This window comes from Heterocephalus glaber, unplaced genomic scaffold (genome assembly GCF_053883595.1).
Source record: "Heterocephalus glaber isolate CG9 unplaced genomic scaffold, H.glaber_assembly_v1.0 deba00000594, whole genome shotgun sequence".
NCBI lineage: Eukaryota > Metazoa > Chordata > Mammalia > Rodentia > Bathyergidae > Heterocephalus > Heterocephalus glaber.
In genome coordinates this window covers 25,557,733-25,581,359 of record NW_028258151.1, presented here as the reverse complement: position 1 = coordinate 25,581,359, position 23,627 = coordinate 25,557,733, and positions in this window count along the sequence as shown.

The following is a 23,627-nucleotide window of genomic DNA, read 5'->3' as shown; positions in this document are numbered from 1 at the left end:
AAACTGAAGCCCACTGGGAAAGTGAAGAAAAACTCCTCAATACAAGCACACTGGACCATCATGGTTGGTAAGTTGGTGGCATCAGCACCACCCATATAACCCCGGACTCGAATAGCGGGGAGGACAGCTGGAACCTGCAGTAGAAACTTGCAGAGTTTAATCCTACAGGAGGTCAGGGACCTCAACTTGGACCTTGCAGTCAGAAATCAGTCTGAATCTCAGTAGACTACAACTGGCTTGCTGAGTCTACTCGACTTAGACCCGCACATTGCTGCCCACATTTCCTATCAGGACAGCAGAGACATATTCTGAGGGAGACCTTTTTATGTCTGTTTGTTTCTTTGTTTTGTTTTATATATTTTTTTCTTTTCTTTTTTTTCCTCTCTCTATCCCTTCTGGCTCTATATTTCTCTCCATCTTTGTTCCTTTTCCTGTCCCATTCCGAATTTTTTCTCTCTGTCCTCTCAACTGTCACTTTTATAGGAAGGTGAATACAATTTCTAGCTTCCCTATTATTGTCAATTTGTTCTGTACTTGTCTCTTCTTTCACTCTGTTTTCTCCCCTTGTCTTCAAAAGATCCCCACAATTTCGGTAATCTTCTCATGTCCTCTAGCCTCATCTCTAACTTTTCCCTCTCCCTCTATCTCTCTACCCCTCCCGCCCCTACCCCTGCTAAATCCTTATCCTAAAGGGTTAATTTGCCATATTGACTGGTCTACTTACTACAAACATATTGGGCTGACCCTAGATTTTGATCTAGCTCATGCAGTTAAAGGTGACAGATTAACTGCTACCACAAATTGTCATTTTCTAAGCTGTGTTTGATGCTGATTGTGTCAATTGGGCTAAGGTTTTGTGATTGATCTAATCAATTGTCCTCCCTGGTATACTGAAAACGAGATTGCCTAAGAGTCATTAGAGACTCAAAGCCAAAAAAGTCCAGCTATACCTGGAAGATATCTCTAAGAAGCAATCACTCAATAGGGGCTCTAAACGCCCATAATAAAAATACTCAAAATAAGAAATATTGGGATATCAGCCCAGGAATTAAAGCAAAAAACAGCACCAGCAACAGGGGTTCCCACACTTATCTTCCCATACAGATAAGTGAGGCATTTAGAACTCCAACTAGACACAATAAAAAAAAAAAGCTACACCTAGGCATACAATAGTCAAGATCCCAGGAACGCAACAAAAGAACAAAATCCTACAAGCATTTAGAGAAAAGAAACTCACAGCAGATTTCTCAACACAAACCATCAAGTTAAGGAGAGCATGGAGTGAAGTATTTCAAGCCCTAAAAGAAAATAACTTCCAACCTAGATTGTTATATCCTGCAAAATTATCATTCAAAATTGATGGGGAAATTAGATACTTCCAGGACAAAGAACACCTGAGAAATTTCATGAACACCAAACCAGCAATCCAAACAACTCTAAAATTATCCTAGAAAAAGACAATGAAGGTCACAATTCCATGAGGCCCAATAGAGCAAAGCCAACCGACAATTCAAGAAACTAAAGAGAAAGGGGAAAAAATAAAAAATAAAAGAGCCAACAACAGTAAAGCATCATGACAAGGATGAGTTGATATTTATCAATTATAACCATCAATGTTAATGGCCTCAATTCACAAATCAAAAGAAAAAGACTGGCAGAATGGATTAAGAAGCAAAATCCAACAATATGCTGTATGCAAGAAACATATCTAACTCAAAAAAAAATTCATAGACTGAAAGTAAAAGGATGGAAAACAGTTCTCCATATGACAGGAATCCGGAAAACAGCAGGGGTAGCAATCTCATTTGCAGACAAAGTAGATTTCAAAACTAACTAAGAGAGACAAAGATGGTCACTACATCCTTGTGAAGGGAACAATCCAAGAGGAAGAGATGACAGTCATAAATACATATGCACCAAATATGAATGCCGACAACTATACAAAACAAATATTAATGGACATCAAAAACCTAATAAGCACTAATACAATTGTAGTGGGGGACCTCAATACACCACTAGCACAAATGGATAGATTATCTAGACAAAAAATCAACAACAAAATTCTAAAACTGAACCAAGCTTTTGAACAAATGGATTTAATAGATATCTACAGAGTGTTCCACCACACAAAATCAGAATATACATTCTGTTTTACCGCACACAGGTTATTCTCCAAAATAGACCAAATGCTACCTCACAGGGCATGTTTAAGTAAATGCAAAAGAATTGAAGTTACCCCCTGTATATTACCACACAATAGTGCAATAAAATTGGACATCAATAGCATAAGAAACTGCAAAGCCCACACAAACACATGGAAATTGAATAACAGTCTCCTGAACAACCAGTGGGTCACAAAGGAAATTAAAGAAGAAATTAGACAGGTTATACAAGTAAATGATAATGCCAGCACAACATACAGGACTCTATGGGACACAATGAAAGCAGTCTTACAAGGGAAATTCATAGCAGTGAATGCCCATATTAGGAAAATGGAGAGAGCTCAAATAAACAACCTAATGCTGAACCTAAAGCTCCTAGCAAAAGAAGACCATGACAAACCCAATGCTCATACAAGAGAGGAAATTATAAAGCTCAGAGCAGACTTCAATGCAATGGAGACTAAGAGAATGATATAAAAAATAAATGAATCAAAGAGTTGGTTTTTTGAAAGAATAAATAAAATCGAGAAACCCATAGCCAAACTAATCAAAAAAAGGAAAGAAAAGGCTCAAATCCATGCAATTAAGAATGAAAAAGGTGAAGTCACAACAGATCCAGCAGAAATCCAGAAGATCATCAATACCTACTTTGAGAACCTGCACTCTAACAAAATGGAAAACACTGAAGAAATGGACAGATTCCTAGATACATACAAACTGCCAAAGTTAAATGAAGAAGATATAAAAATTCTAAACACTCCAATTACAATCAGTGAAATTGAAAATATAATTTAAAAATTTACCAACAAAGAAAAGCCCGGGTCCTGATGGCTTCACTGCTGAATTCTATAAGACATTTAAAGAACTATTGCCATTACTCATTAAACTCATCAAGGAAATGAAAAGGAAAGCAATATTTCCAAATTCATTCCTGGAAGCAAGTGTTACTTTGATTCCAAAACCAGGGAAAGACCCAACCCAAAAGGAGAACTACAGGCCAATCTCCCTAATGAACATAGATGTAAAAATCCTCAACAAGATACTGGTAAATAGAATACAGAGGGTCATCAAGAAGGTCATACACCCTGACCAAGTCGGATTTATCCCAGGGATGCAAGGATGGTTCAACATATATAAATCAATAAATGTAATACACTATATTAATAGAACCAAAGACTAAACCCATATGGTCATCTCAATTAATGCAGAAAAAGCATTCAACAAAATCCAACACCCAATCATGATAAAAACCCTATAGAAAGTTGGAATAGAAGGTCTTTAGCTCAACCTGATTAAGGCTATCTATGAAAAACCAACAGCCAACATCATACCAAATGGTCAAAAACACTTTCATGGTAAAATCAGGAACAAGACAAGGATGTCCACTATCATCACTCCTATTCAATATAGTTCTGGAAGCATTAACCACAGCAATTAGAAAAGAGAAAGAAATAAAAGGAGCAAAGATAGGAAAGGACGAAGTTAAAATGTCATTATTTGCTGATGATATGATATTCTAGATAGAAGACCCAAAAATCTCTGTCAAAAGACTTCTAGATTTAATTGACAGATTCAGTAGAGTAGCTGGATACAAGGTCAACACTCAAAAAACAATAGCCTTTTTGTACACAAATAACAGACTCACTGAGAGAGAAATTAGGGAAACAATTCCTTGTATAATAGCATCCAAAAAGATGAAATATCTAGGAATCAATCTAACAAAGGAAGCAAAAGACCTCTACACTGAAAACTACAGCACTCTGAAAAAAGAGATCAAAGAAGACATAAGAAAATGGAAAGACATCCTTTGTTCCTGGGTAGGAAGAATCAATATAGTGAAAATGGCCATACTTCCAAAACTGCTATATAGATTTAATGCAATGCCAATAGAAATTCCAATAATATATTTCACAGAACTAGAGAAAACAATCCAAAAATTCATTTGGAACCAGAAGAGACCTAGAATAGCAAAAGCAATTCTAGGCAACAGAGACATGGCAGGGGATATCACAATCTCCAACTTGAAACTATACTACAAAGCTCCTGTGACAAAACCAGCATGGTACTGGCAAAGAAACAGACTTGAAGATCAGTGGAATAGATTAGAAGATGCAGAAACAACTTCAGACATACTCAGCCACCTCATCTTTGACAAAGGAGCCAAACACCCTCACTGGAGGAAAGATAGACTCTTTAATAAATGGTGTTGGAAAAACTGGATTTCAACCTGCCAAAGATTAAAACTAGACCTAAATCTATCACCATGTAGTAAACTAAGATCAAAGATGATTAAAAGTGTAAATATTAAGACAGAAACACTAAACTTGCTGGAAGATAAGTTAGGTAGAACTCTTGAAGACATTGGCATAGGAAAAGTCTTTATGAACAAAACCTCAGTAGCACAGGAATTAGCAGAAAGAATCAACACCTGGGATCTCATCTTATTAAAAAGCTTCTGCACTGCAAAAGAAACCACCAACAGAGGTAAGAGACAACCTACAATGTGGGAAAAAGATTTTAGCAGCTGTACCTCAGAGAAAGGACTACTATCTAGAATATATAAAGAACTGAAAAAATCAGACCCCCCAAACTCAAAGACCCAATTCAAAAATGGGCATATGAAATGAACAGATATTTCTCAGACAAAGAAATAAAAGTACCAAATAAATATGAAAAAAGTTCAACATCACTGGTCATTTGAGAGATGCAGATGAAAACAACACTGAGATTCCACCTCACCCCAGAAAGAATGGCTGCTATCAAGAAATCAACCAATAACAAATGCTGGCGGGAGTGTGGGGAGAAAGGAACTCTTCTCCATTGTTGGTGGGAGTGCAGACTGGTGCAACCACTGTGGAAATCAGTATGGAGATACCTCAAAGAACTAGGACTAGAGGTCCCATGGGACCCAGCTATTCCCCTGCTGGGTATCTTCCCAAAAGAATTTAAAGAATCATACCACAGCAACATATTTGCACCCATGTTCATAGCGGCACAGTTTGTAATAGCTAAAGCTTGGAAACAACCCAAGTGTCCATCAACTGGAAACTGGATAAAGAAGATGTGGGGGTTTTTTAATAAAATGGAGTACTACTCAGCCATAAAGAATGAGAAACTAGAGATATTTATAGCCAAATGGATGCATATTGAGGCCATAGTCTTAAGTGAAATAAATAGGACACACCTGTATAAATACCGAATAGTTTCTCTAATGTGAGAAACTGAAAGTGTAAATGATGATTAAAATGAATTGATAGTGGGAAATAGGAAGAAAATTTCCAAAGGGGTAGGGGCAGTGGGAGCAGTAGGGGAAAGGAAAGAAGGGAAAGGAAAAATCATGAGAAAAGAAAAAAATGGAAACAAAGTCTTTGTAAATAGGGTAGAGTGGGTGAAGGGAGGATAGGAAGTGAGGAAAAATTAAGAACCAAGTTATATCATGTAAAGATACAAATATCCGGTGATAAATGTACCTAAAATGTACCAATAAAAGAATCTAAGGGAAAATAATTTATCTCTTCATTTTATGTATTTTATTCAATTATTTATATATATTAATGTAGACTCATGGATAATTCTTTTATACTTCAAGTTATAATTTGATCCTCATTTCATTTGTTGGTTAAATTGTTCCATCTCTGCCCATGAAGAGCTTTTCAGTATGTTCCTGTTTCTCTTTCCCAAATCACTGTGGAATTGTCCTTCCTTCCTTTCTTCCTTCTTTCCTTCCTTCTTTTGCTAGCCCCCTTCTCTCCTTCTCTTTTCAGTCAGTACATTCCTTACTTTCTGGCACTGTAAAATATCTTGCACTTAAACTATATGTTTTCTCACTAGCCAAGGCTTAACCACTTCTCAAAGAAGTTCTAGTTCATATTAAGAGTACTATACATTTCTATACTTATCCCTAAGGATGAATAAATTAAACTACAACACAATCAATGGGAATTAATGGGGAACAAAATATTGTACATTTGCAAAATAACTTACAATTTTCAAGCACATATGGATTCATTTGATTCTCATCCTCCCCTCACAGGGAAGCAGGATTAGTAGCTCTACTCCACTTTGCAAAAACAGAGGCCTTGAGACCTCTGTGATTACACCAGGTCACAGAGTAAGTGACCAACAAATCCAGTAGAAAGGTCTCAATTTTCTAATTTATAATTCAGTGCTATGGGTGTCATTCCAGAATACACAAGTGCTATCATGTGGATCTGAAGGGTCTTTCAAAGACCAGTGAAGATGTGGTACTTGATTTGGCACCTTTGGAAGGTGGTGGTTCCCTTAGGAGGTGAGGCTTAGTGGAAGGAAGTTAGGTCACTGAGAGTGGCATTGAAGGAAATATTGGGACCCTAGCTCTTCCTTTTCCTGGCTTTGCTTTCTGGCTGCCATGAGACGAACAGCTTGGGCCATGATGTTCTTCCTCACCACAAACCCAAAACCAATGAGGCCAGGAGACCATAGCCTGAATCCTCCCAAAATGGAAACCAAAATAAAAATTTCTTCTTTATGAATTGATTATCACAGGGACAGAAAGCTAACTCGCACAGCAAGAGGCCTTAGCTGCAGGTTCCCACAGGATATAATACAACTTCTTTTGCTATTGTGATCAACAGGTTTTTAAGGACATTGGGAAATCAAAAGAAAACTATTCAGCTTTGATGACAGAAGAAACAAGTAGACTTGCCTCAGTACACTCCTTGGTCAAAACAAAATGTTGGACCATCTGGAACCTTGGGGTGATTTATTGTGTCATTTCAATGAATAATTTCAAAAGATTTCTCTTCTAATAAAGCAGTGGAATGCTTTTCGCCATACTTTGAGCTATGAATCACAAGTGTTCACACTCAACAGGCAAAGAAATTCAGCTTCTAAGTCAAAATTCAAATAGTAGTCAATTTTAGTCTATATTTTTTGTCAATGCTAAAACACCCACATGAAAAAACCAAGAGAATTAATGTGGGAATGAATATGAAATCTTGAATACAGTGATATTAAAAACCAAAAAATTATAACTTTCCAACTTTCTTGGATCCTGGGAAATGAAATAGATTATTTCTATCCAATGTCAGAAAAGGAGTAAAACTTTAGGGGAAGAGAAACATAAAAAAATAAACCACTTCATTTCTTATGAATCCTATGAAGTGCATACACTTATTACCAGTGTGAAGAAAAGGGTCAAAATGACCTAAATAAATTGTCTCAAAGGGCTCTGTTCAACATGTCATATCTATAAAATTCCCCTTTATTTAAAACTTAGACCAGATTATATAGTCACTTTCCCCCTGATGTTTCCAGACTTCTTCATCTGTGTCTATACAACACAAAATTTTACAGTAGATATGCTTGCCTACTTACATCTCATTCCCTGTCCCCTGGAATGAGTTCCTAGAAAAGTCTCAAGGTGGACACTCCAAAAGTGCTCATGGAAGGAATGGATTCCCTACCCTTATGCCTCCACAGCAACAAAGACTTTCCTAATTAGCTCAATCTATAGTGAAGTTCAGTGGTTATATTGGATATCTAATTTATTATTCATTTTGGGGCAGTTTTTATCTTATGTATCTTATTTGTTCATGAATTATACATTTCTTCAGGGCCAGAATTCTAATCTGTAGACTTCTTACCCTAAAATAAGAATGGTCATATCTTGCAAGACTATCGTAGGATAATACATGTGAGATCATATAGTACAGTGGAATGGAGAAAATGGCTATTAGCTTTTATTTCTCTTCCAGATTTACTATTTTGTATTCCTATTACAGTGTCTTGTACACAGTAAGTTCTCATAAATGCCTGATGATTCATTGTGAGTGGTGAAATTCCAATAAAGAGTTGATATGGACCAAAGGTTAAGATTGAAAGGTAAGGTCTAGGAGTCAATATCTAACTCACAGGAACAGGAGCCTATTTTTCACCCTGGATCTGATAAATGCATTGAATATTGTGTTATTAGCACCACTCAAAAAGTTTCATAATGAGCTAGGCATGGAGGCACACACATATAAGCCCAGAATTCTGAAACCTAAAGTAGAAGGATGTCATGTTCAAGCCCACCCTATGAAACTCAGTGACTTAATGAGACTCTGTCTCAAAATTTTAAAACTACCTTTAAAACCCTAGGTTTGTAGCTCAGTGTGAAAGCCCTGGGTCAAATCCCTAGTATGGGAAAAGAAAAACACAAAACAAAGTTTCATAACAAACTGTCAACAGACTACTAATCTGGTGACTTAAAGATCACCAGAATGATGATGATGATGATGATGATGATGATGATGATGATGATGATGATGATGATGATGATGATGATGACGATGATAGACACCAGATAGATAGATAGATAGATAGATAGATAGATAGATAGATAGATAGATAGATGATAGATAGAGTGTACTCTCCATAATAGTTGTTAAGAGGAAAAAGCTGGAATTCTGCCCAAACAGAAGTGAAAATTCTGCTTCTACTAAAGGCAAGAATGGTTGGGGTCATTAAGTAGAGTTTGGATTTTATTCAATAAACAAGGATTGCAAGAGACACTTTCAGAACCATCTACTGATCTATAAGCTATAAAATGCTGACATATACTACAGCATATAACATAGCTGGTTTTCCTCATTTTCTCTCCATATTTCTACCTCATTAGGTCTTCCATTCAGTGATTTTTTGACAGGTGACTCTACCATTGGAGTAAGTAATGGGTCTGAATGGAGCATTCAATTTCTTTAGCAATAACTAAAGACTCACAACTAAATTTACTCAATCAGTATATTACAACTCTTTCTTCACCTAATCCTTCTGCAAATGAATGATATGAAAAACAAACTCTCATAAATGAAAATTTTAGAAAACAATGTTTGTTTCTACAAGAACCCTTCTTTGAAAAAGTGATGAAGCTTAAGATACGACAGACTGATACCTGATAGAGGAATTATGTGGAGATGAATTGTTCTAGAAGACACAAACAGAAGAGAAATAATGAAGAGGAAAGTTGATATCAGGAGGAGAAAAGTTAAAATGAAAGCCAACACACAGAGTGTGTGAGATGTATTTAAATCTCAGAACCAAACTAGCTATCCAGGGGAAGCTGCATTTCATCTTCTGAGTTGACACGAGCCTTTTGAAAGCTCAGTGGCTTTGACCTTTCATTATTGCCGAACACAGCCACCTGCCTTCACCCCTCACCCCAGCCTCTCAGCTGAGGTGCCCGAGAAGATGCCCTCAGCCGCCCTGCAATAGCATGGGGCTTCAGCTGCTTCCACTTCAAAAGTAGCCAGATTGTGAGATTTGAGTCTTGCAAGAAAAGGTTTTTCTCTCAGCGCCGGCACTTTTGGAGAGAGATGTAATACATCAAAGCAGAGAAGAGAGGCAATCATGCAGGGAATGATTTCAAAAACTTTAATGAACCGTTTAAAATAAACTCATTTGAAGGTAATTTAACAACACCACTTTTACAATTAAAAATACTATTTTTGCATGCAAATGGAGAACATCAGTCCCATGTCAGGATGGAAAATGAAGTGAAACTGAGGGGCTTTTGAAACATGAATGCCATCTCAGTAATTTCTCATCACTCCATGGCGCTCTTAGGCAGCCTAATGAAAGAATGAATTGATTTAAACAACATTTTGTTGAAGCAGTGGGGTTTGAGGAATTAAATTAACTTGATCGTTGGTTTGTAAGAGCCAGACCTAGAATTGGCATTATATTGTTACTAAAAGTAATTTGTATCTTCTCCTACATTTTATTTGGATATTTTTTCTATTTATTCCTAAAATACCAACCAAGGGTTTCAACAATTAGCAGAATAATTCACCGGGCCTCTTCTATGGATGAACATTTGCTTGAAGATGTATACATTAAAGCAAAATTATCCTCCTTCGGAAAACAAATTGAACTCTGACTGCTGCCCCCAGAAACTGCAGTAGCAGCTGAGACTTCCTTGGAAGGGAAATAGGAATAACAAGCTGCCATGCAGACTAAGCCAAGACAGCAATTCTCAATCTTTCTCTTCATCACAAAGCAGTTGACAAATCACATCCACCAAACACCTCCATGGCTCTACCGGGTTGCAGATTTCAGCATTGCTAATACAGGCTATTGGCTGTGGACAATTCCCAATGCACTGGCTGAAATGCACAAGTTTCTTTCCCACTCCAGAAAATATATCAGAATGTTAGTAAGTGAAAGTGACATTATTATAGAGATAATCTTATTTATATAAGCTTCGATTTTTTAAAAGTAGGCCATACATTTTGTACCTTAACTATTACCAAAAAATAGATTTAAAATGATACATGTAACACATATATTACAATGTCTTTACAGTTGCCCCTCTGTATCCCCTGGTCCTATATCCTCAGACTCAACCAACCATGAATCAAAAATATTTTTAAAATAGTATTTTTGTACCAAACATGTAGACTTTCTTTTTCTTGTCATTATTCCCTAAACAATACAGTATGACAATTGCTATTAGGGATTATAATAAGTAACATAATTAATCAGTAATATAAGTAATCTAGAGATGATTTAAAGTATAGGAGGATATGTATAGATTATATGCAAATACTATGTCGTTGTATACAATGGACTTGAGCCATGGATTTGGTGTACGTGGAGGTGTCCTGGGATCAATCTCCTGCTGATACCAAAGGATGACTGTATATGCTAATAAGGTGATACCTTACTGACATGCACCTCTTCTGCTACAAAGTATTGCAGTTTTAATAAACTTATCTCTAGTTTTGAATGCTAGTTGCAAAAGAAAATTCTAAAATCAGATGCTCTCTTAATACAATACAGGGATAGGGGTTTGTGGCTCAGTGGCAAGGTACCTGCCTAGTGTGTACAAGGCCTTGAATTTGATTCCCCTGAAAAAATAATAACAGCAATAGCAATATAATTGGTAGTAATTTTACTAGGTCTGAATAGTATGGAGTAGTATGTTCTAGGCACATAGTCCACATTATCTGTCTTAATTCCCACATAAAATCTGCAAGATAATATTATTGTATTGTCTGCATTTCAAGGAAAAAAAAAACAAGGATCTACACTTGCCCAAGATTCTATACCTGGTAAAGGACAGAATTAGAATTTGATCAAAGATTTCTGCTTAAACGATGACTTGACAGTCACTTGTTGCCAATGTCTATGGCCTCATGAAAGGAAAAACATAAGTTGTAAATGTGATGCTTTCATTTTATTTCCTTCCTCTCATACAAGACCGCATTCTTCTCAGTGAGCACTATTCTCTTAAAGAGTTCTCTTGGGAGGCCACATAAATATTCCTGCTGGGATGTACTTGCTAAGGCCTTGCCTCAGTGGAGAAGACCTTCAAATCCAGTCTATGAGGCACGTGGGAAAACGTGTCTGGTTTCCTCCCAATCTTTTGATGATCATCCAAATGTAATTTAAAATGTTATCTTTATCTTCCCAGCCACCTAATCTCTGTAGAAAAATTTTTAAAGAGGACGTGCAACATGTTTTCAGCAGAGACAGTATCTTAAAACAAGCACATAACATTCTGAAGAGACTATTTTGAAGGGTACAACAGATGTTCAAAATTTTAAATTCTAATATGTCTATTTTTTATAGTTTTTACTTTTAGAGCGGTTTTGAGTTTGCAGAAATATTGAGCAGAAGGTACAGAAAACTGAGCAGAAGGTACAGAATTTCTCACAGAGTACTGTCTTTCTCCAACACAGTTTCCCCTATTAACATCTGCATTTGAGTAGTTCTTATGGTACAGTCGACGAACCAATATTGACACATTATTAACATTTTTAGTTAACATTAGCACTTGCTCATTCCATGTATTTTGATAAATACATAGTGCCATGTATGGATTACTAGAGTATCCTACAGAATAATTTCACTGCCCCAAAATATCCTCTATATTCTAATTATTCACCCCTCCTTCTCTCCCCCTAAGTCCTGGCAATCGCTGCTCATTTTACCTTATTGTCTGTAGTTATTTCTCTTACAGAATCTCATATACTTGGACTTACTGCATGTAACCCTTTCACCCTGGCTTCTTGCACTTAGTAATACAAATTTAAGCTTCCTCCATGACTTTTTGAGGAATTAGTAGCTCTAATTGCAACTTAGTAACATGTTAAAAGATGAAGCACTAACACATCTCTCCTCTATATTATGTTCCACATTTTTAAAAGTGCGTTGGGGAGAAAGATCAAAAAATATTGGTGAAAAGGCATTAAAATGGTGAGGATTACAGGGTGTGGTATCTTTTCTCTAATTTTCAGATTTTGAATATGGTTCAACAGGCAAAGAAGAAATCAATCCTATCTCTTTATTCTTCCTTTCCACTTCTTCAGCATTGCAGCTAAATGCCCCACTGACACCACCTACCACTTTCCCATGCCTGGTCTTTTTGAGCTTATTTAAAATTTTGTAAAATTTTGTATAATCTTGTAACAAAGAAAGTGAGAAAGATGAATAAAGGAAGAAAAAAGTTAAATGAAAGGAATACACTTAAGAGGTCAAGATAGGCCTAAGAGCACTCATAACCCCTTACAGATTCATTGCCAAAGAATACAAACTTCATGGCACTGGAATAAATGCAAGCATGTTCTCCTGCATACCTTCTCTTGTTCCAGGACAATAACACTTCTCAGTACAAATCAAGTAGAGCCTCGATCTCGTGAGAGCTGTGGTCACACCGAAATCTGTGCTAAGCATTCTGCATACCTTCTTTTATTGGATCCCTACAGAAGTCTTAAAAGACAATTTAGTAAATGAAGAAACAACCTTAGACATATGATCCAGCCTATGAGTTTGTCTTGATTGGAGGCAAAGGAGGATTAAAGACACAAGATGCAAAGATAATTTGAAAAGGGGGACCAGGGGACTTCTGCCTCTACTGGATAAAGAGCCTTGAATGGGCGGTGCTCCTCCTCCTTGTATTAGGCTCACACAAAGAAGCAAGCAAACCAATAATGGGGAAAGTTTATCAGGTTCTCATCATTTGTAGACTGTACTCAAATCTATTCGAGTATAATCAGACTTCAGCACTAGTTGACTTTTCCCTGGAACTGACTGGCACCAGAATGTTGGTGCATAGCCCGAGGGAGGGATAGCTTATCTCCTCCCTCATGTCCCAAGGAGAGGTCAAACCAGGGCTTGGTCATACACATAGTTTTCCACAGGTAGAGAGGTTGACCAAGTAAGAAAAGTACATTCAAACCCCTGACTGAGTCAAAATTCTGCTCATACGTAAATATTACCACCAGGTACACTATAAAATTAACATACATTCCTGTCCTCAATTATTTTTATATTTTTTTAGGACCAAGAGATCATGAAGAAAAGGACTAAATGTATCTGGGCCAAAGACCACTATTGAGACTCTGACTAGAGACTTCCCAGGCTGAATGTGAGAAGTAAGCAATAAATATGTTTTAGAAATCACTGGATAAATACCCTTTACACACAAGGTTCCCTGACTGGTGCAGAAAGTAGGATTTTGAGGACAAACCCTGATTCAAATTTTACCTCCAACTTTCATTCTCATGTGACTGTTCTTATCTTCAATTACTTTGTTTATAAACTGCAGGTAAATTAGGAAACTATTGAGTAAAAACTTACTTGAAGCAAGGAAGAGTGCATAACTATAATCCCATCTAGGCTGATGCAGGAAGATCACACATCCAAGGCCAACCTGGGCAATTTAGCAAGACCCTGTTTCAAAATTTTAAAAGGTGGGTGGTGGCTGGAAATGTAGCTCAGTCATAGAGCACTTTCCCAGCATGAGTGAGGCCCTCGTTTCAATATTCAGTATGAGAAAAAATGAAAACTCCTACTCAATCAGTTGTTCAATATATGATGAAGTTGTTACCAGGCAGAGATATAAATGTAAGGATATACATATTTATATATATTTATATTTTTTTACAAGTTAGGCTTACAATAGCCACCTTCAGAGTCAGCAGAGTCAGGCCTGTATGGAAGAATGCACAAGGGCCTTCTGCATGCTAGAGAGCAAGAGGGTCCAGTCAAAAGTAAAAGGTTTGGAGCTCATGCAGAGTCTGGTGTGAGTCCATATCAGGAAGCTGAAGGATCTGCATGGGAAAGCTGAAGAGTCTGTTCTGGAAGCCTGGACATGGATGTGCAAAGGCAATGCTGAAGACTGAAGCTCCTCTGAAGAAGCAGAAGTGAGACTTCCTTTTTCTTTCCCTTTTTACTCCACTGAGGCTATGAGCCAATTGGTTGGTGCCACCCACACCCAAGGTGCATCTTTTCTTTTCACTAAGTCCATCATCCTGCCATGCATATGCAGGGTGGGTCTTCCTTCTTCTATAAGTGAGTCATTCAGATACATGCAGAACTGGGCTAAACCAATCCACCCGGCATTTCATATTCAAGTTGACAGCACAGCTATTGCAGAGGCTCAAAACTTTTGGCATGGAGTGGCATTCCTGCCTTGGTTCCTGATTTCCCTACTCAGTGGAGGGACCCAGTCAAATTCCTTAGCCTCTGCATCTCTATTTGCTTCATCTATAAAATTAAGATAATAATAGTGCCTGGTCTTGAAAATATTTTTGTAGGATTAAAATGGGTAACTTTATATAAAATACATAAGATAATGCCTATCTCATGGTAACACTATTAAGTGATGATTACCTACAGTAAAAATATTAAGTGATTATTACTCAGGTTTTATATTATTATAATTATTATTTTAATTGTACATATTTGTGGGATGTAGTTTTATTGTTACAAACATACAGTGATCAAATAAGCATAGTTAGCATTTCCATCACATTAAACACTTTTAACAATTTGATGAACTTACATTTTTTACCAATTGTTACATAATATCTACATATACATTCGATGTTAATAAACTTATTTCTTCAAGGATTGGAGTGCAGTGATACACATGGAGAGATAATAATCAACATGAAAATAACTCAGAGGTGACTTGTATGATGAAAGTGACTCCATTGAATCCTTTGCACAATAGAAAGAAAAATAGTTGCAGATAATAACCAGGCACGCAAGAGTGAGGAAGATCAAGGTTGCAGTGAATCACATGTGTAAATCCCATATGTGAGTGACAGTGCATCCCTAGTAGATGTGCTAAGCAGCACTGTTAGAGGTGACAGATTGCAGAAAATGAAACCCAAAGTTTGGCATTAGATAACCCTTGGATCAAATCCTAGTCTCACCACTTATTAGCTGTAAATTCCTGTGAGATTTATTGAAACTTTCTAGGTCTCTGATTCTTTATCTATAAGACAAAAATAAGACACTCCTGGTGGAATTGCAAGGATTAAGTCTTATAAGCTCATGTAGATTTCCGAGGAAATCGCTGGGTGACCTAAAATAGGCATTTCTTATTTACTTGCCTCTCTCGGGGACTAATTTGCCAAAAGGAGAAGAAAAACCTCTTTACCTACACATCATCTCAGTCAGGAAAAATTGTATGAAAACTTTCTGTTTTCCCAGACTGAGTCCTCCTTAGCAAGTAAGAAAATTATGGGTAACTTTAAATCACGGATCTAAGAAAGACACAGCAAGGAATTGGACTATTCATTTATTTTGATCCAGTATGATCTCTCTTAAATCATTTATAGTGAGTCTTCTTTCAGCTTATCTTTTCTAACTGGGACTTGGTTTTTTTTTTAACAAGTTTCATTCTTCCAGTTTTTCCAAATCTATCAGACAGAGGGACCTAGAAGTGCAAAAGCACTATATTTTGCCTTTAATAAGTGAAACCAACACGAATGACAGCAAACCTGGGGAAAATTCTCATCTTGGCTTCAGAGACTCAACTCACCTTCTGCCAAACTAATTTATTTTCTTTGGACCCAGTTTTTCGATATTAACTTTGAAGTTTGAAGACCCTGGGGATGAAAGCAGCCCCCTGTGTCTTACAGATCCGCTGGTGGCAGCTTCCTTTCCAAAGTCCCTGCCTGTCTGCCTGGGTTTCTGAGTGGGCCACCTGGGTCTGGGTAATGGGATCTAATTGTGATCCCCAGCCCATGGTTGAGTGAGAATGACCCTCTCACAGATCTCTCGGCTCATTCTTTGAACAGTGAGTCCTGAATTTATCACATTCCCTTGATTCAAGGCTCATTTCCCTTCCTAATGCCAGGACCTACTACTGTTCACGATCATATTCTGTCTTCCCACACCACAGAATCAAACCTTAGAGGAAAACTCGTGTAACAGACTAAACATAAACTTTCCCAAAACTCCTTTAAAGGAGCCACTCAACCTCACACTTATTAGACTGACTATTATCAAACAACAAACAGAAAATAAGAGTTGTTGGTGAGAAAGTTGAAAAATTGGAACTCTATACTACTGGTAGGAATGCAACATAATGTACTCATTATGCAAAGTAGTATGGTGATTCTTAAAAAAAAATTAAGAACAGAATTAATGTATGACCCAACAATTGTGTTTATGTAGTCAAAAACCAATCTAAAACAAAGTGTGGAAGAGATGAGGAATCCTGGCTAGACGATGGTACACCAAGAAGAAAGTGTTAAATGCCACTGAACTGTGTACCTTAAAATGGTCAAGATAGCACATTTTATGCTGTATGTACTTTACTGCAATTAATTTTTTTTGAAGATTGAGATATCCAACTCTCCAAGTGTTTCTCCCATGTACTAATCATAGGGATTGCTGTCCCTTAAAGAATAATTTAATCTATCTCTTATTCTGTGGGTATTCCAACTAAACCAGGAACCTGGAACAACAGGGAGTTTGACCTATAGCCCTCATCAGGAAAAAGTAATTGCTGCTGAAGATAGAATACAGACTTTGAAGAAAATGTATGCCGTTTGTGAGGGTGAAGAACATAGAAGAATGAGGCAGAGTCAGAAAGCTGAAACAGAAAAAGACAAGTGAATTGTCACCCACGAAAGGCTTTGTAGACATATGAAGAAAAAGACTCAAGAGAAGATGTGCTTCCTAATGAAGGAGGCAGCCTGCTAAATTAATTATGCCTTTGAAATATTGGCCTCATTCCTTAAAGTTATCACAACCCTGAAAGGAAAGAAGAGACATTTGTACAAGTTAGAAGTAATGGCGCCTGTAAGGAATTAGCTGTCCATCAAGACCAATAAAAAGGATGTTTAGAGAACTGGAACAAATGCACATCAACAGGTCCCAGTGCTTTACTTATAGGCAATTTATTGAATTAGCACTAAGAATTTCTTGTTCTAAAAAGAAATATACGTACCTTCTGAAAGATCAAGGAAATGCAAATATGGAAACACAATGCAAAATAGAAAGGCCCTTGAAATTGCTGACTTCTAAGTATGATGACCAGAATAATAGAAACAAAATATATTTGTATCAAGGTTTTTATTAAAGTAAACACTGCTTCGAGGCTCAGGATTTTATGTACATATGTGTGTGCATGGACACGTGTGTCTTTGTAATCACACTGATAAGAGCATTGGTTGCTGGAATGTTCATAAAACCCCCTCTATTTTTTATTAGCTGAAAAACAGGCAAGCCGCTTTCTGAGCTCAATTTTCTTTTCATATTCTATGTAGAATTTTTTGAATATTGACTATAAAACAAGAAAAGTGCTGAGCAGAGTGCCCGTGTGTCAGGAGACATAATTGCTACTGATGATTATCATTCTTCCATTTACAATGGGTAGATTGACTCATCTCCTTCTCGAGTCCTCTCCTTCTTTGTTCTTTCAATCTACTTCTCTTGAAGTCACCAATCTCACCTGGCAAGGCAGCTAAATGTGTGCAGAAGTTTAGCGGCTTCTAAAGATGTGGATTCTGATCCCAGTTCCTTCATAACTGTGTGATGAGGGGCAAGTCATTTGACTTCTCAATTAATTTCTCTTTTTCTTCAACTACAAAATGGGAAAAATGAGAGCTATCTTTCACGGCTATTTTGAGAACTAAATAAACTCATGTGAATAAGAGACTTAACATCACAGTTGATGTAATAAGCACACAAGAAAGGATAGTTACTACTACTGCTACTAAAACAATATTACCTCTTGATTTTATAAAATTGGAGCCCTCTACTGTGAAACTAGACTGGCCTATGTGTACTCAAAGTAAGTGCTTAATTTTAAAGAGGAAAATTATCTCTTGCCTAATATCTTCATCGATTTCCCACCTAGCAATTTAGGCCTTTTTTCTAAAAGTGGCAGTAGAAATAAAAGTTATTTTTTAAAAAAAACAGAAAATGTGGGAATGGTGAGTCATTCACAACTTATAGTGTGATGGCTAAAATTCAAATGTGTGGCTTAACTCCTGTGAACATCTGTACAGAGAAAAGAGGAATTTTGATGCTGCAGGAGCGAGTTGTGGAGAACTTTTGGCTGCCTTTGAAAATAGGCCCAGACTCTAATGACGGCTTCTGTGGAACTATGGACAGCACGGAATCACAACTGAGGGAAAGATGCCAGAGGAAAACAGCAGGAGCACCCACCCATCCATCCATCCACAAATCCATGCATCCAATTACTCAACTATGTCCCAGGTAGCATCTGTCATGTGCAATATTTCACTGCCTAGCAACAAACAGAGACTCCATCCTATGTACAGAGTCCACAAATGAGTGGGAGGGAAATAAACTTGTGATCAGTATATCAGTGCTACAAAGTCAGAATATGTCCTTTGTTTTGGAAGCAGAATCTTGAGGCGGAGAAAGGTGGAAAGATATGGATAAAATTACTAAATGGATTCTGATTAAAAAGTGTCCTATGCACAATTCTGTTCAGTTTTCAATAGGTGATAAGCTGTAAGGGGCATATTTCAGGACAAGGGCGCGCGGGGAAGAAAAATCATGATCTGTTGGAGACCTATGGCATGATTCAAGCATAGGTCAACTAAGAGAAAGAGGGAAATGAGAAGGAAATAGCCAAAGTATACAGGTGCTAGATGGCTTTAAAGCAAAGAAATGGCACAATTATATTTGCCTTTTAGAAAGAAGATTTGAAATATCTTGCACATTATTGACTAAAGGGGTGAAGATGGAAGAGACAGAGGCCAGCCTGGAGAATGTTGAACTGTATCAAGATGCTGTTGATCTGACCTAAGGCAGTGGATGCAGTGATAGAAGACAGATGTAATTTAGGAAGTAGAATAGGTAGGACTTGATGACTATTTATTTTTAAGTAAGCAAGTAGAATGACATTAAGGTTTCTGATTTGGTAATAAAATGTAAGACAGTGACATTAAACTCAGAAAGACTGAAAAAAGATTGTGGTCAGAATGTGCAAAGGACCAGCTTCTTACAAGAAAAACAACTGGACTCCTCTCATTTGAAAGAACACTGGGTGTAAAAGGACAATAATAACTGCAAAGAGTTGTGTCATTCTAATTTGAAACACTAATGATCTGAAAGTCGCCATCTTTCAACATTCCAGCTACTTCTTTTAACTGAATATTGATGGTACAGCACTGACACAGCATCAGTAGACAATGACATTGCCATAAACTTTAATGAGCTTTAAAAATAGCTAAATAAGTGTTATTTCCTCTCAATGGCTGGGACATCCATTCCTAGGGTTGCTAAGTATTAATATTTCTTTCTGTGACTAAATGTAGGGAAATTGAGCTGGGAAGAGCTCCTTCTCAGGTTATCCTAGAGAGTTCTCACTGCTACACACATAAACATACACACACACACACACACACACACACACACACAAAGCCACATAGAATCTAAAGAGAAGAATAGATGATATCATCATCTTATCCCAGAACAAGAAATTCTGCACAGTCAGTAATGAGGTTCCCATAACCAATGTTACTACATAATTCCAATTAAAAGATCCTAAACACTGAGAGATCTATAAGAAGTGGACAGAGTATGGACACACCGTAAGATGTCACTGGGCTGGAGTTCCAAGTCTGTAACTATCCAAGCTCTGTTTTCCTAAAATGAATATTTTCCATTCCCATTTCACAAATGAAAACATCAAAGCTCAAAGAAGAGAAGTAATTTCTTTGAAGCTTCGTGGTAAGTGGGCAGGGATCTCTCTGCCACCAGAACCAACTCTCTCAACCACTATGCTATCATGTTTTTGTACTTGTTTCAAGTCCAATTTTTAAGATGTTGTCAGAAAAGTCATAAAATATGTGTCAACTTTGCTCAGAAACTGTAATAAAACTAGTTCAACTTTTCTCTGGGGGCCAAAGACCTGACCATTTATTAAGCCTACACAGAAATGACCTTCCAGTAAACAGGTAATCTCAGGTACACATTCGGGCAGAGTTATCTGAACAAGTAAAACAGATTGATAAATATTATTACTTGAAATTCTACAACTCCCAAATATTAAATATTTCTGTAATATTTCCTCTAAGCTTTTCTTGGCAGTGATTTTTTTTTTAGCACTCTTCCACTTTTTGCTACTTTAATCTGTTCTGAATAGAACAATATTCTCAGTCGGTCAAAAATGCCATTTGCTTTAACAACCAAGGTTTTGCACAATGATACTAAATAATATGAATAATGTTATATTTGATGACTGTTTTATGCTTTCTGCAGCCTCCAGTGGGATAAGACACTTGGGCTTCCCCTGTAAATTTCACCAGCTCCCCAATCTGGAGCAGCTATCAAGATCTCCCCTGGAAAATTTAAATCTCTGCTTAAAACATTAACTCCTTCTCCATTTAATTTTTTATTGCTAAGCATTTACAGCTGACTTTAATGGCCGTGGGATGATTAATTTTTAATGCCTCTCTTTCTTTATTCTTTGATCAACTTCCTCCATTTTCAATTTGAATGCAATTGTACCTTTCTAAAAAGCATTTGTCACTTGCTGGTTTGCATATTGCAGGCAGTCAGAGGTGGCTGGGGCAGAGTGGAGTGCTGGTCTTCCCACAGAGAGGAGCTGATAGACAGTTGCTCTGTGCCTTTCATGTGACTCCTGTTGATAGCAAACTCTTCAGCATTGGTAAATCTTTCAGCTCTAGGTCTTGGCAGGCAATGAATTCCCTGAGAGGGTTATCCTACAAAATCCTGTCATTGACATGCATAAGGTATGGATTGAGTCCCATCTTTCAAACTGCTAAACCATCATTAGGGAAAACAAACGGGAAAAACATATCTTTAAAAAAAATTACTATATTCTCCTACCCAAAAGGCAAAGGCAAAAGAAAATGGAGATTAGTTTTGCAAGTCAAATAATCCCCAGCTTTTTATATTCATACAGCATACAGCCATTTACAATGATGTAGAACATTTAATAACATAGGAAAATATTCATATATATTCAGTCAAAAACAGCAGTTTGCAAAACAGTGAGTATAACACAAATAATTTTAAAGGTATCTCTATGCATTAAAGAAGTGAGAAAGTTTATGATAGTTATCTCTGAAAACAAAGTAAATAAATGGTTAGTTTTAATCTTTGCTATCCTAAGTTTTCTGCATAACCATATATGGCTTTTGTAATTTTAAAAAAATACGACTTATTTAAAGGAGAAGTTTCCTGCATTTAGGAATTGTTGCATTCATTGCAATAATTGAAACTAAATAGATAATCATGCACCATATTCTCAATAATGCAGTGAAGGTAGAAGTTAAAATAAATTAATGATATTTATTAGTATATTAAGGGCACTGACAGAAGTATTATACTGCTCACTCTAAAAGTATACATTGTTATCCACATTTTACAAGAACAAATACCAGGGCTCAGAAAGCATACATAAGTTGCATAAATCAAATCAGAATCACGGTAGATAAATCCTAAATCTATGTGACTTCAAAATATCCATGAACGTCATTGTGTCATACTGCCTTAATTGAATTGTATTTCTACATACAATGGAGCTACCACATAGATTCAATTATTTTATAGAGAAAAGTAATGACCCAAGCCCTAATGCTAAATCAAGAGCATACTTCTAGACCATTATTCATGTTTCCTAAAAAATATATGGATATGTGTAAAATAATATATTAATTCTTTCCATTACAATTTATGACCTTGTCACAGTTTATGGTGCATTTTTCATATCTACTAGTCTCCTTAACTATTTGATTTACTTACTGTGTAACTATAATATCACCAGAAATTATATTTAAAATATTTCACAACCTGCATAGAAAAATAATTAGTATATAAATAAAAATTAAAATTTCTGTTCCTATTTTCATCTCTAAATAAATCAAACTATTTGCAGCTATAGAATTGGGTACCAGGAGATAAAGGGCATAACAAAAATAGCTCATCTAATGAAATAACTTTTGTCGATATTATAAATTACTGGTGTCATCTCTGGATTTTCAGGCTGTGAGCTGACCGTTCACCCTTGTCAGGGCCAAAATTTGAAAGAAAGCCATAATCAAAGTCTTCTAAATTAATGATTAGTAGGTCATTCATATCCTTAAATTGTGAACTTCTCTTACCATCAGCAATGCTCAATCCTCTTTCTGTTTCGGCTGAAGTAATAGCTATTACATTCCAACTTTTTGCTAGTTCTTATAATGTTGTCTAAATATTTCATATATTCGAAAGGCCATGTAATCGACTCAGTCACATAAATCATTTGTTGCCATTAGATCATATCTCAGCTTTTCAAGAGAGACTGGAGACTCAGCCTTCTGTATTTGAATTCTGACTATGCTCTTTTTGTTTATTTAATAACCTTGATTGACTCATCTGTAAAATGGGGATATGATGGTTATTACAGTTCTCAGATAAATCATTAGATATGGTGCCCAGCATAGAAGCCATGGAAATATTTCTTCTCACTTTTATTAAAATACATAAGTTATTGGTGATGCCCATCATGGGGGAATGTTCTATGGATTTTCAGAGATTTCACGAAACAGAAATATAATTCATCCCCCCTGGCTCCATTCACCTCCACATCCTCCCTCCTGTCTTAGTAGCATCCAGCGGGCAGGAACCACACGGTAGCTAGAAACTGTTGTGATGTCAACTATTTTTGTCACACATACCACCTTGTATCTCCATTGATCTCACACTCCACAGATAGTACATTTCATATGAGCAAATCACATAGGTAAGTCCAGACCTGAGGACCCTCTGCTGCAGTGGACCACACATTCACGTGGGAGCTGCACAGGTGGCATTTATTTGTCAGAGAGTTGGCACTGCTGCCAATGCTCCTGCCCTTACTAAGGTCTGGAATGGAGAAAATGCAGGGACGAGACTAGGTAGGCTGAGCTATAGACACATGGAGTGCTTCCCAGTGATGCCCACTACCCCAGAGCTGGGGCAAAGTCTGGGAGAGAGACATTAATTACTAACTAAAATGAAAGTACTGCCTGTTCTACCTACTATGTTACTCTATGGGTGTATGGTGTATTAAAGCTAAAGCTGAGCTTCCTTCTTGAAATTCATACCCCAATTTTACAGGCTTATAGTCACAACTTCAGAGAAACTGTCTACCATGCAGATATGATGTATGTGAACATCAGATTTGGTGGTAATGTGAAAAACAAGATGCAAAGATATCCCAATAAAGAGGGGAAAAAC